Source organism: Leptonychotes weddellii, chromosome 1, assembly GCF_054177405.1.
Source record: "Leptonychotes weddellii isolate Sample4059 chromosome 1, ASM5417740v2, whole genome shotgun sequence".
Lineage (NCBI taxonomy): Eukaryota > Metazoa > Chordata > Mammalia > Carnivora > Phocidae > Leptonychotes > Leptonychotes weddellii.
The window spans coordinates 49,999,851-50,012,062 of NC_138369.1; the positions used below are offsets into that span (position 1 = coordinate 49,999,851).

Sequence of the window (12,212 nt, forward strand, 5' to 3'; positions counted from 1 at the left end):
TGTCACAAATGGCAGGATTGCCTTCTTTTTACCGCCGAGTAATATTCTATTGTGTATATTGATATATATACCCCACATCTTCTTTATCCATTCTTCCACTGGTGGACACTTAGGTTGCTTCCATGGCTTGGCTGTTGTGAATAATGCTGCAGTGAACACAGGGGTGCAGATGTCTCTTCAACATAGTTTTCATTGGCTTTGGCTATATTTCCAGAAGTGGAATTGCTGGATCCTAGGGTAGTTCTATTTTTAGTGTTTTGAGGAAGTGCCCTACTGTTTTCCTGACTGGCGGCCCCAATTTACATTGCCGCCAGCAGCGCACAAGGTTCTATATTCTTGACATCCTTGCCACCTGTTGTCACTTGTCTTTTTGAGACTAGCCATTCTGAGTGGTGTGAGGTAATAGCTCGTTGTGTTTTGATTTGCATTTCCCTGATGACTGTGAGATTGAGCACCTTTTCATGCACCTGTTGGCCATTCGTGGTCATTGGGAAAAAGTCTCTCTGCAGTCTTGAGCCTAGTATCTACTATGACTAGTACTGTGGGAAGCAATTCTGTGTTGTTAGGGGTGGAGCAGAATATCCTTCTGACCCTCCACCTTGACTGTTTTTCTCCAAAGTGCTTGACACAGCTCAGAATACATTTATTTTCTAAGTATTCTGGCTCTGGCACTGGAATGAAATCTCCATAAGGATAGGGACTTTATTTAATTCAGATGTGTCCCTGGAGCCTCAGCGAATGCATGGCCCAGACAATGCGCTCAACGACTCTGTTAGTGAAGAAATGAAGGGCTGAGAGCTGCGTGGGCATCAGGCTGATGACAGGCAGTCCTTCTGGGCCTTTGTGTTGCATTATGGGTGGGATCGTAGCAGCCTTTCAGGCTTATCGGGCTTCATCTTTTCTAGGTGCTTCATCTTTTAAAGATGAAAGGAAGAAAATGGATGCTTTGGGAAATATTCCAGAACCTTGCATGCATCTGAACATGACTCTGCAGTTCTTACTACCATGCTTTTCAGCGTTCTTCCATTGAAATGGATGTGAGGACAGGAAAAGCAGTTGTGGCAGGAAGATCTTAGCTAACCACAAAAGGGACCAACATAAAAGCTACTTCCTCTGGCACAGGAGGCCGGGCCCAGGGTGGCCTGGCTGGGGCTCTACCGGTAGGAAAACATTCTGATGTGATGATAAGGACAATAGCCGGCTTTGTTGTGTGCATCCGATGTCATTTAATTCTCCCTGCAGGTCCTGTTGTTTCCCCATTTCACAGAGGAGGAAACAGGGAGGTCGGCAACTTGCCCAAAGTCGTAGACTTAGGAAGGAACAGAGTCTGGATCTGAACCCAGATCAGCTTGCTGCTGCACACGTGAGGGATGTTGGTAACGAGTCTGCATTTGTTACAGTACAGACTGAGCAATGTGAAAAAGAGACTTCCAAACTTAGTGGCTTATGGAAGATGAAGGTACAGACTCCCTCTCCCTTACCAGTCCAGAGGTGAGCAGGCCAAGCTGGCGGCTCAGTCTGCTCCACACAGTCATTCAGGGACCCAGGTTCCTTCCACATTGTTGCTCCACCACCTCTGTGGGTGTGGGATTATGACCAAAGCTGGGCCAGCGCCATTTCTGTCTTCCAGGCCGGGGGAAGAAGAAAGAGAGCCAGTGTCAAACAAGCAAATTGTTTTAAAGTGGGTGTCGTAGAAATTGCATACATTGCCTCTGCTCGTGTTTCACTGGCATGAATCAGTGATGTGGCCACACCTAAATGGAGACAAGCCTGGGAAGATGGTCTCTGCCTGGGTAACCAGGGGCCCAGGTCAAATTCTATCACTCTGGACAAAAAGGGAGGATGGAGCTGGGGGCAGCCCATTTGCAATCTGCCGTGAAGATCATCCTCTTTCGTGAGCGTTAGTGCTGGTCTGTTGCAAGGAAAGTGCTATCTCTGTTCATTATTATCACACAGGCATGTGGTCCTTTATTCATTTAAGAAATGTTCTTAAGGCTTTCTTTGGTGGGCAGCTCTGGGGTGAGCAGTTTGGGGGCCGCCAAGAAACCAGAGTCACTGTTTCTACCTGTGGCATAGGAGGAGGTAAGCCCTCAGCCACAACGGAGCAGAGAGAGTGGATTCATGATTGCATTCATTCACTCTCATTTATTCCCACATGTGTCTTTCCAAGAAGGGACTGAGGTAGTGTAACTCTAGCAATGGACAGTTGGCAACTGCAGTTGATACCCACTGTTTCCTTCATCTTCTCCCCCACCCTGGGAGAGGCAGGGCAGGTTCAGAGAAATCACATGGCTGGTGGGGAGTGGAGCCAGGATTAGGAGCCAAGCCTCTAGGGTAGTGTGGTGAAATGGGCATAGCACAAATTCAAGGTCAGGTATATCCAACGTCGAGTTCTGACTCCCCTGCTAGCAAACAGCCTCACTTCTTTGAGCCTCAGTGTCCTCATCTTTAAAACTGGTGCTATGCTTTCTTATGACAGAGAGCTACTCGTAAGAATCTCCTGGCAGAATGGATTCATCTTTGGTTAAATGGATGCTCCCTAGGTAGGCGTGTCCTTCCCTTCTGGCTTCTTCGGGGCACTTGGTCCTGCATGCTTGATGAGGTCCTGAGAATGCACTGGGAGGACACTGAGGCCACAGACCTCTGGAAGCTGGGCAGGTGGCTCTGCCTGTCCCTCCCAGTCCTCGCCTCCCCATGGGAGTTGGGCTGCTCTCTCATCCTGACCCTGGCTATCCGTGGTCCTGCTTTGGAATTGCTCCCACCTCCTCCTCCCTGCCCCAGATTTATCTCAGGTGCTCCCCGGCTTGGTCACGTCATCCGTGGCCTCAGCTCACTGTGGGCACCCTGACCACCCCCACCCTCACCAGGGCCCCAGAGGCCGGAGCACTCTGGGAAGACCCCAGAGAAGAGCCTGCTGGGACAGGAAACTTTGGCAGAGTAAAGAGGCTGGGAGGGGCAGGAGAGGGGCCGGCAAGGTGAGACTGAAGATGGATGAGTCAGTTGTGGGAGCAGAGCCGTGGACGACTTTTGGCTGTGAACACAATAGAAAGCTGGGGTTTGTGTCAGCACAGATTTGAGTGGGAGAGGCTGGGGGCAGGGTGTCGAGCTAGAGGCTGTTGCAAGCATCCAGGTCTGGGGTAGCATGGGCGGGGGTGGCAGCAGAGGGAATGGTGAGAACAAACAGGAGAGGGGTGGGCACTCGGGGAGGGTCTGTCTGGGGGAGTCGGTCCTGGGACTCCCTGTCTGGGGGCCAGCTGCTGGAGCCACAGGTATGGTCACAGAAGTGAGAATGAGGCAGGAGTCCACACTGGGCCCTCGGAGCCAGAGGGTACCCAGGGCTTGGAGCCCAAAGCTGGAGGGGGGAGCTCACAGAGATGAGTACCTGTCCAGTGTTCCAGGAATTCACCTTGGGCACTAGTCTGAAGCACAAAGATCTTGTAAGGAGTCCAGACCTGTTTTTTTGTTTTTTGGGGTGTTTTTTTGCTTTTTTAATCTAAATCCAGATTTCCTTTCCCCTAAGTCCAAACTACCCTGTACTGGAAAGAATCAGTTTTTTTCTAAACCTGATGAAATCCATCAGTGAACATAATGAGCAGATGTCCTGTGCCAGGTGTGGCTCTGCAGGATGGAAACAAGGGAAAATAGGAAGGCGGTCATTTACTGGCAGAAACAACAAGGAAACAGGTTATTCCAGCCCAGGGTGATCAGGGACTGTGACACAGCTGAGCCCAGGGCCTTGGGAACCCAGCAGGAAGTGTGACGAATTCTGGCTCGATGCTGTCACCCAGAAGGTCCTATTTGAATTGGGTGTTGCAGAATGAGCAGGAGCTCACCAGCCAAAAGAAGGGAGAGGCTACTCCAGAATGTCTGTGGTCACGATGGTGCGAGGCAGCGTAGCCCAGAAGGCTTATAATGTGCCAGAGGTGCTCAAGCTCATCAATAATCAGGAAAACAGGAATTAAAACCACAACAAGGTGCCATTTCACACCCATTTGACTGGGAAATCTGAAGTCTGACATTACCAAATGGTGGTGAGGGTGTGGGCAAAGGAATGCTTATATCTATAAGGAAGAGTGTAAATTGGTCCCACCTCTTTGGAAAACAATTTGTCATCACCTGGTAAAAGCTTAACATCTTCCAGCCCTATCCAGTGACTCTATTACCAGATATACATACATGCTGGAGACCCTCTTGCCCATGAGCACCGGGAGCCACACATGAGCGGCTGTAGAAACATGACTTGTAACATACCCACTGGAAACAATCCAAATGCCCATCCATAGGAGGATGGATAAACACATCATAAAATAGCCTTATGCTGGAATACTATACAGTAGTGAAAAAGGACTCTATGGCTCCTTCCCCAAGCATACCGAATAAAAGAAACAATCAAGACCCAGGGGAAAAAAAAGTCAAGGTGAGTCTATGTGAATACATAAAAGTTCAAACACAGGCAAAACTAAACAGATCATTGTTTACCTACATGCCTAGGTAGTTAAGCAAAGAGTGATTTCCCCAGGAGTCAGGACGAGTGGTGACTTCTGGAGGCGGGGAGGAGGTGCACGCATGCTTCTCTAGTCCAGTGATGTTCTGGACGTGCGTGTACCTTTTGGTATGATTATTTAATCTGCACAAGTAAATTCACAATGAGAAATCACGCCAGCCTTGCTGACCTGGCAACACTAACCTTGCTGTGATTGGGATAGGGGCTAGGATGTGCCTGGACACGGGGTTTGGAGACACACTGGGAAGGCTCTTCTGTGCAATATAAAGAATTTGATTTCGTGTTGTTTTTGATCTTATGTTGTTTTCCTCATCTGGAATATTTTAGATGAGTGATATTCAGAATAGACAACATCTCAGGTATATAATAAGGAATTGTAGATAACCATAGTAAAAGGATGTTCTAGGTCTCAATCCTTTTGCCCTGGATTTCTGCTTTCAGAGACCTTCCAGCTCGGAAAATAGGCTGTGTGCAAAGGAAAGCTAGAATGAGTATTGAAAGGTCAAGAGGAAATGTTATTTAGGAGAGACGATACTCTTGTGCATCTGGGGGACAATTTTCTTTGCCTGCAAAAAGCGAGCTAGTGACTGTGGGCCCAGGAGGAGTCTCGGCCTTGCTCCGCTGCACCCAGCTCTTCATGGGACAGCCACATGGGATGCAGGAGTGAGAGGAGCCAGCGGGGAGGGACTGTCCCAGAGGCTGAGTGGAAAGCAGTCCTGGGATATGTCCTCCACAGAGAAACAAGGACAGTGGGGATGGGGGGGGCGGTGGTGGTGATGTTGACGTGGTCATGCAGCCCACAGCCCACGACGCGCTGGTGACAGAGTGGCATGACCTGCTTCTCTCCTGCCAACCCTGACTGCAGGCATCACAGTTGCTCGCAGGCTCCCATGAGACTGCCGTGTGAGTAAGGCATTGCCTTCCAGAACCTCTCGGCTTAGCAGGCTAGATAAGGCAGGCATCTGGGTGGCCCAGGGAGGGGAATGCGCTAAGTGACCAAAGAGAGAAATTAGCAGTATGATCAATTAGGTGTTAAAATGCATCAAACTCTTTATCCCCCTCTGTTTCAAGCTGGTTGATACTGGATTTGCTTTTGCACATTTATATGAAAATACATCGTTGCTGTGGCTTGTAATTTTCTAGTTGAACGGTTTCAGGGTGGGCCCACTTTGGAATTTAATTATCCTTACTTGGGGAAGGCTTCACTGAGATTCAGTGCTCAGGAGACTGGATGGCCCCAGGCATCTTGTGATCCTTACCAAGGAGCACCCGTGGCTTCAGTCTGTTGCTGTTTTGAGAGTTGTAGGATAACGTTCTTTTGATGGTCCGGGAATTGAGATGGACCAGTCTTAAACTAAATTCAGCCCGCCCACTACTGTGTAGCAGAGGAGTCTCTCGTCCACTGGACACCTAACTAGAGCTTTTGAAGCCAGACCCGGATTTTGGCAACCCGAATGCATTAGCTCCACAGTGCTTTGTAGGGAAGGCCCAAACTAAGTGTAAAAGAGTCAACTACTGATTCATGGAATGCAAGAGGCTGGCTGCTCCAAGTAGCAGTGACATCATCCTAGGGGGAAATTGGGGATTGAAGCTCTGCAGGACCAGCCTTCTCACAACCAGGGAATGTAATATGGGTGGGAATATAATATGCAGCTCTCCAGAATAGGGTGCTGAAAAAGGCTCACAAGCTCACGAGCAGGGAGCTGTGATTGATTAGTAATGTCTGCTCTGGGTTCAGGAGGGGAATACGGATCCGAATGCCATGCCTAATCACTTCTTAGATACCTCCCAGGTGCTGGGCCCTGTGCTGGGGACTTTCTCAGGTGCTCCCCCCGTTCACTCTCAGAGTGACTCTGGAAGGAGGTGGCAGTGCTCTTCCTGTGGGCAACTGTTCATGGAAAGGTGCTAAAGAATCAAAAGCAGGATCTGAAATGAAACATGCAGCATGATTATGGTTATAAATTATAATTACAATTGAAAGTCATAACTATACATGTATAATTAAACTGTCAGCAATAACAAACAAATATTAATATATGTGGAGAGGAAGAACCTGGAAGGAAATATAATGTTCATGCTGGTTATCACTGGATATTGAGGTTATGGATGGATTTTATTTTCCTTTAGGCTTGTCTGTATTTTTCCATTTTTCAGAATGACCCACATTCCCTTTTCAAACATACATAAATTATGTGTGTGGGCATGGGTGTGTGCATTTTAAAATATTATATATAGAGAAAGATTTGGTGGCATGCTTTTTCTCTCCATGAATGCACTAAGAACATTAATTACTCCTTCTCAGTGTACTAAGGTAGCTACTTAGAGTAATGCTAAGCCTTTTGCTTTATCTGGACTGAAACCTTTGGGCAAGACCTCCCCTGCCCCAAACATCTCCCAATTTCTAGTACTGAACAAATCTTGACCTTCTTTGGAAAGGCTGAGCAAAAGATGAAAAATCACCAGTGATCCAAAAGACTTAGCAGTCCCAAAGAAGGGCATCCTTCTAAGGAATCGCAGAAGCAAGGATCTTATGAGACAGTATTGCTACGAGAAATGTAGAAACTTGCCAGTAACTTCTGGCATGATCCAGGAAGACTTGGCTTCCATAAACTAAGAGTGGGCACTTATGAAAAAGGAATAAACTGACATCTGAAAAGACTCCATGAAATCTAGAGCGCTGAGTTTTTTCCAGTCAGGGGGGATGAGATTGTGTGAATAGAGTGCAAAACCCAGCACCTGGCACAGAGACACGAAAAATATGTGGTTTTAACTCTTTTAAGTTTTTACTGCAATTCCAGGTAGTTAGGAAACAGTGTCATATTAGTTTCAGGTGTACAATTTAGTGATTCATCACTTCCATACATCACCTGGTGCTCATCCCACATGCCCTCCTGAATTCCGTCACCTACTTCACCCATCCCCTACCCATGTTGTTGTGATTTTTAAAATAAAATTACAGTTATATTCTAACTGACATACATGTTACCTATTTTTCTAACGATTTAGTAACTTTGGCTTCTTAGGAATTATGCCAAGTGGGGTTTTTGAAACCATCCAGTTTGTGCAAATCGGCCAAGCCAGGGTCTGCCTACCTTCTCAGTAGACACAGGCAGGCTGCGGCCCGAGCCCCAACCACCGCAGTGGGAGCTGATGAGCCAGCCGGGGCCCAAGGTGACCGCGTCCTGCCACGTGCCGGGGGCTGTTCTGATTATTTCTGGGGGAGTTCTTGTAGTTAGCATGTTGGAGCTGGGAAGAGTTCCATCTGGCTCACAGCCGAAGGAATGGAGAATTCCTCAGACTTAGGTAGGCTGACAGTCATCATCACTGCTCCAAATAAAAATGTTTCAAGTGTGACCCCCCGGGCAGATGAGGCCCAGTCGCTCGTCGACACAGGTGTGCCTGCCTGATGTGAGTTAGAGATAGAAAAACCCGAACACAAAGACCAGAAACCCAGTAGGTGATCTGGCACGTAACTAAATGGTTGTCTGGAGCATTCTTTCCAAGTGCAAGCCTCCTTTGGGTGTTCTCAAATGACTTGCCTCATACCATCCTGACCCGCATGTAAGGGGAAAGGGAAGCCCAAAGAAGGGAACCAGCACTGAGGCACGTGCAGCGCTAGACATTTTGAGAACATTGTCATTTAAACTTGAAAACCCCTGTGCAAGGAAGGGATTCTCATTCTTCTTTTACAAGGAAGGCACTTGAGGCAGTGAGTGACTTTCTCAAAAACCGAAAGTAGGGTTTGGCCTATGCTGGTACTGAAATGCCCTGGTCCTAGTCCTGGGAGGAAGCTGGGGGTGGGATAATCAACAGTAAAACATATATAAAGCGCCTAGCTCAACAAATAAGAATTTTTCGGCTTTTGCATAGCGGGACAGCAAAGAGATGCCCAGACACTTAAACACAAAAAGAACCCAGTGCCACTCTGTGGAAGAGTCAGGACGTACAATTTGAACTGTGGCTGGGCTGTGCTTACAGTGGAGGCTCTAGATTCTTCTCAGAGTGCTTTCAAATAGGAGGCCGCACAGACAAAAGAGAAAAGAAAGAGAGAGAAGGGAGCAGGGAGGGGTGGCTCTCTAGTTCCTGGGGCCGGGGAGGCACAGGAGGGGCTGGGAGACCCTTCAAGGGTTCTACTCTTTTAGATGGTCCGCGAGCAAGCTCCTGATGGAAGGGCAAGCTCAGAACATGGGGAACGCGGGAATAAAGCTGAGTGGCCTCCACTTGCCTTGTTTTCTATCTCTGGGAGCATTTTGGTATTGGGAGCGTGTGCTTCCTCGAAAAGAAGAGGAAAACGGACCAGGTGCTCGGCCAGCCAACCCTAAGCATGCACTTTGGGGACCCCAACAGGGCTCTCCAGTGGGGAAGGGAGGAGAGGGGGGCCACAGCAGGCCCCAGGGGTAAGTAGAGTGTGGGGGAGCATGTATGGGAGAAGGGGTACAAGCTCGAGACCAGAGTCACACAGGAAATGGGCAGGCAGATGGGAGTGGGGCAGAGTAGGGGCCCCGAACTAGAGAGCCAAGCATTCCATGAGGGGTGGAGTGGGGAGGCTGTGCTGTGGGACATGGGGAGGTGAGAGGAGCTTTCTCCACTCTGACCTCCCTAGAGTCGTAGAATTATCTTACTCATAGGATCCTTAGATGACTTGACATATAGCTGGTCTGGCAAATCATTGATAAATGAGTGAATGGCTCAGTACATTTATTTCAGGATTGTAGAATAGAAGCAGATCTTGGATAGGTAATCTCCAGCCAGTTTGGGGTTACTAATGTCCTTTGTGGCGGCCCCTCCGAGCAGAAGCCACTTAGAGCCCATCGCCTCTCTAAAACACAAAGAGCACCCCATTTCCCTCTCCCGTGAGATCATCGGAATTTAACATACTGGTTATGAAAGAGGGTCCTCTGATCGAATTTTCCTCCCTCGAAGATTGGCATCTGATTGAACATTTGTGTGCTTGTTCCCTAATGTGTAAAGCGACAGATAACAGTAAGTGACTTTTCGATCATGCCCAGTGATATAATACCACTAGCTTGCATGGACTGCGGGGATTCCTGACCTCATCCTCAGGACCCTGGCAGGTAGGTGCTATTGTTGGTGCCCATTTTACAGATGAGGAAACCGAGACATAGAGAGGCAGAGTCACTCATCCGAGGCCTGTGGCTAGTGAGGGCCAGAGCCAGGATTCAGGTCCAGACAGTGACTCCAGGACTCCAGGCCACTCCACGCTGCCTCCCCGTACTTACCTGTTAGCACTGCTGTTGCTGATGGGGGAAGGGGATGCCAGTTTATCCTCTTTCCATGATCTGTATTGAATGCCTTATCTGCCTAGACAAGCTCTTCTGTTTTATAGCATTCTTTATGATAATAAGTAAATAAATAAGTAAGATGTGGGGGCTGACAGCAGCATCTGAGGTAAATATGCTGGTTGCAAAGCTGTTCTGGGTTCAAGGTTGTGCATTTCAAAAGGCATGTTAAAAGGCTTAAGGAAACTTCCTCTGTGGCCTTCCAAAAATTATTATAATTTTTTTTCTCCTTGGAAAACAAGGAGATTGCAGATCTGCCTTTTAAATAAAAAGAACTAAGATGGGGTTGGGTTTCAGAGATGTGTAGTCTAATTCCCATTATGCTTCTGAATCTTGAGTTTGCCTTCCAGCCATAGGCGTGTGTCCCTCTGACTTGTCACAACCTAGCCAGAAACCTTCGGCACGTCCAAGACCCTGAGAGTGTAATCAGGTTCTGTTCCTGCATCTGGGGGCCCCTGCAGTCTAGCTCCTGTCCCCACGGTCCCCAGTCGGCTGAGCTTTGCTCCCTCCTGCCCTCCTCTGGGCCACCCCCTTCCTCAGAGTCTCATGAGTCTGCATTGGCACCCTCACACTTCTCATGGGTCATCACCTCCAACGCCCCGCTCGGGTCCTCCTCGCTGTCCTCCTTCTCCTGTCCCTTTGGGCCAACAGCTGTCCCAAGCTCTCGGTTGAAGTCTTTGGATCCAGTGCAGATGACAGAAACCTCTGTAGCCAGGCAAAGAGAAAGGGAATTTACTGGGGGGAATCAGGGGCTTTCAAAGTAGTTGGAGGGCCTGCAGGAGTGGCCTGTGGGCCTCCAGGAACGCACCCCTGGCTGTTCCAGCCCACGTTTGTCTCTGTCTCCCCTGAGCCACTTCATTCCCTCATTCATTCACTCTGTCATTCATCATTCAGCATTTATAGAACGGAGGCCATCCTAGCTGCTAGGGACAGGACACCAGGACGAATCAATAAAACATAGCCCTTGTCCTCAAAGAACTCGTGGTCTACTCACACTAGATGTTGATGAGTCCTGGATAAAAGAGATGGGAACAGAGTGTTGTTAGGGCTTCAGGAGGGAGCAGCTGGCTCAGCCTGGGAGACCCCAGAAAGGCTTCAGAGTTTGGAGAGGGCAGGAGTCGAACCTGAGCCAAATCATGGGCAGAGGCAGAGGTGGTGGGCTGAAGAACCAGATGTCCTTCTTTAGTTGGTGTACGGGGTGGGAGAGGGGTGGGCTGGGGCAGGAGGCCAGAGGAAGAACCTGGTCAGGGCGAGGGGCTTTGGGGACCACCCCAGCACGGGCCGTGACATGATTGCCTGGCATCTTCCTCTCGCCAGGCTGTCACGCCGTGGTCCCGAATGCGCACCTGAGAGCCAGCCTGGCTGCGTTCAGGTTCTACTGAGTTCTGAACCTACAGGCTGTGTGACCTCAGGCAAGCTGTTTAGCCTCTCTGGGCCTCACTTTTCTCATTGGAAAAATGGGGAAGATCGCTGGACCCACCTCACAGGGGTTGTTGTGAGGGTGAAACGAGTTAGCGCATAACACACTTAGACAAACATCGAGCCAAAGTAAATATCAGCTGTCAGCATCGGCTATTATGTAATGCCTGACTCGGCACCAAGCATCCTGCCGGGTTATTTTCCATAAATTCTCTCAATCAACCCTCACAAAGACCCCGGGAGATAGGCATTATTGATCTGTTTTACAAATGAGAAGTCTATTTCTAGTTCCCCCTCTGAAACTGTAGACCCCTTCACGGGTTTTGTTCTATTTCGGTCCCCGCCACACACTCTTTGTGCCGCGGGAACCCTGCCAGAGACGGAGAGGAACAAAGTCAGCCTGATGCTCTGCAAGAGGAGGGCAAACGGTTAAATTTGGATTCCAGCAGAGCCCGTCATGCTTCTGCTTTAGTTATGGGAAAGGGGTCCAACTGAGCCTGACGATCCCACTCACAGGCCCGATGACAAACGTGCCGGGTGAATTTTTTTTGAAGTCATAAAATTTGGCAGGAAGGAGTTGGGTGGATGTGGATGATGAAGTGAGCCACCCAGTTGCCTGAGTGGGATGCCTTGGGAGTAAGCGAGAACTCACGGCACATACTGCCCCCAGAACAGGCAGGCGGATGCCCTGCGCCACCTTCATTTGAGGACACTCTAAGGGTCTCTGGGGCTAGTGTTCTTCCCCTCCCTGGGTCAGATGCCACTTGAGCTGCCGCCTGCTGGTAGGAATGTCCACGGGGTCCACCCGACACATGGGGTTCCTCCCACAAATCCTGGGTTTCCTGAATTTTTCCTAAAAAATGAGCAGAACATTTCTTCAGCTGGGCATTCAGCTCTTCCTTTGATGGAGCTTTGCCATGGCTTTGGAAAGGGCAGGCAAGAAAGAGGCTGATGTTTTCTACTCAGTGCCAGACCACGCCAAGTGCGTG

General features: G+C 49.1%; 2 protein-coding genes across 3 annotated transcripts in view; one reads left to right on the plus strand and one right to left on the minus strand.

Annotated features, from left to right (window-relative positions):
• Nucleotides 1-12,212, plus strand: part of MGLL (monoglyceride lipase) — a 114,067-nt gene that overhangs the window by 23,619 nt on the left and 78,236 nt on the right. The gene's annotated exons all lie outside the window — the stretch shown is intronic.
• The window catches only part of ABTB1 (ankyrin repeat and BTB domain containing 1), a 104,961-nt gene that overhangs the window by 865 nt on the left and 91,884 nt on the right, over nt 1-12,212 (minus strand). The gene's annotated exons all lie outside the window — the stretch shown is intronic.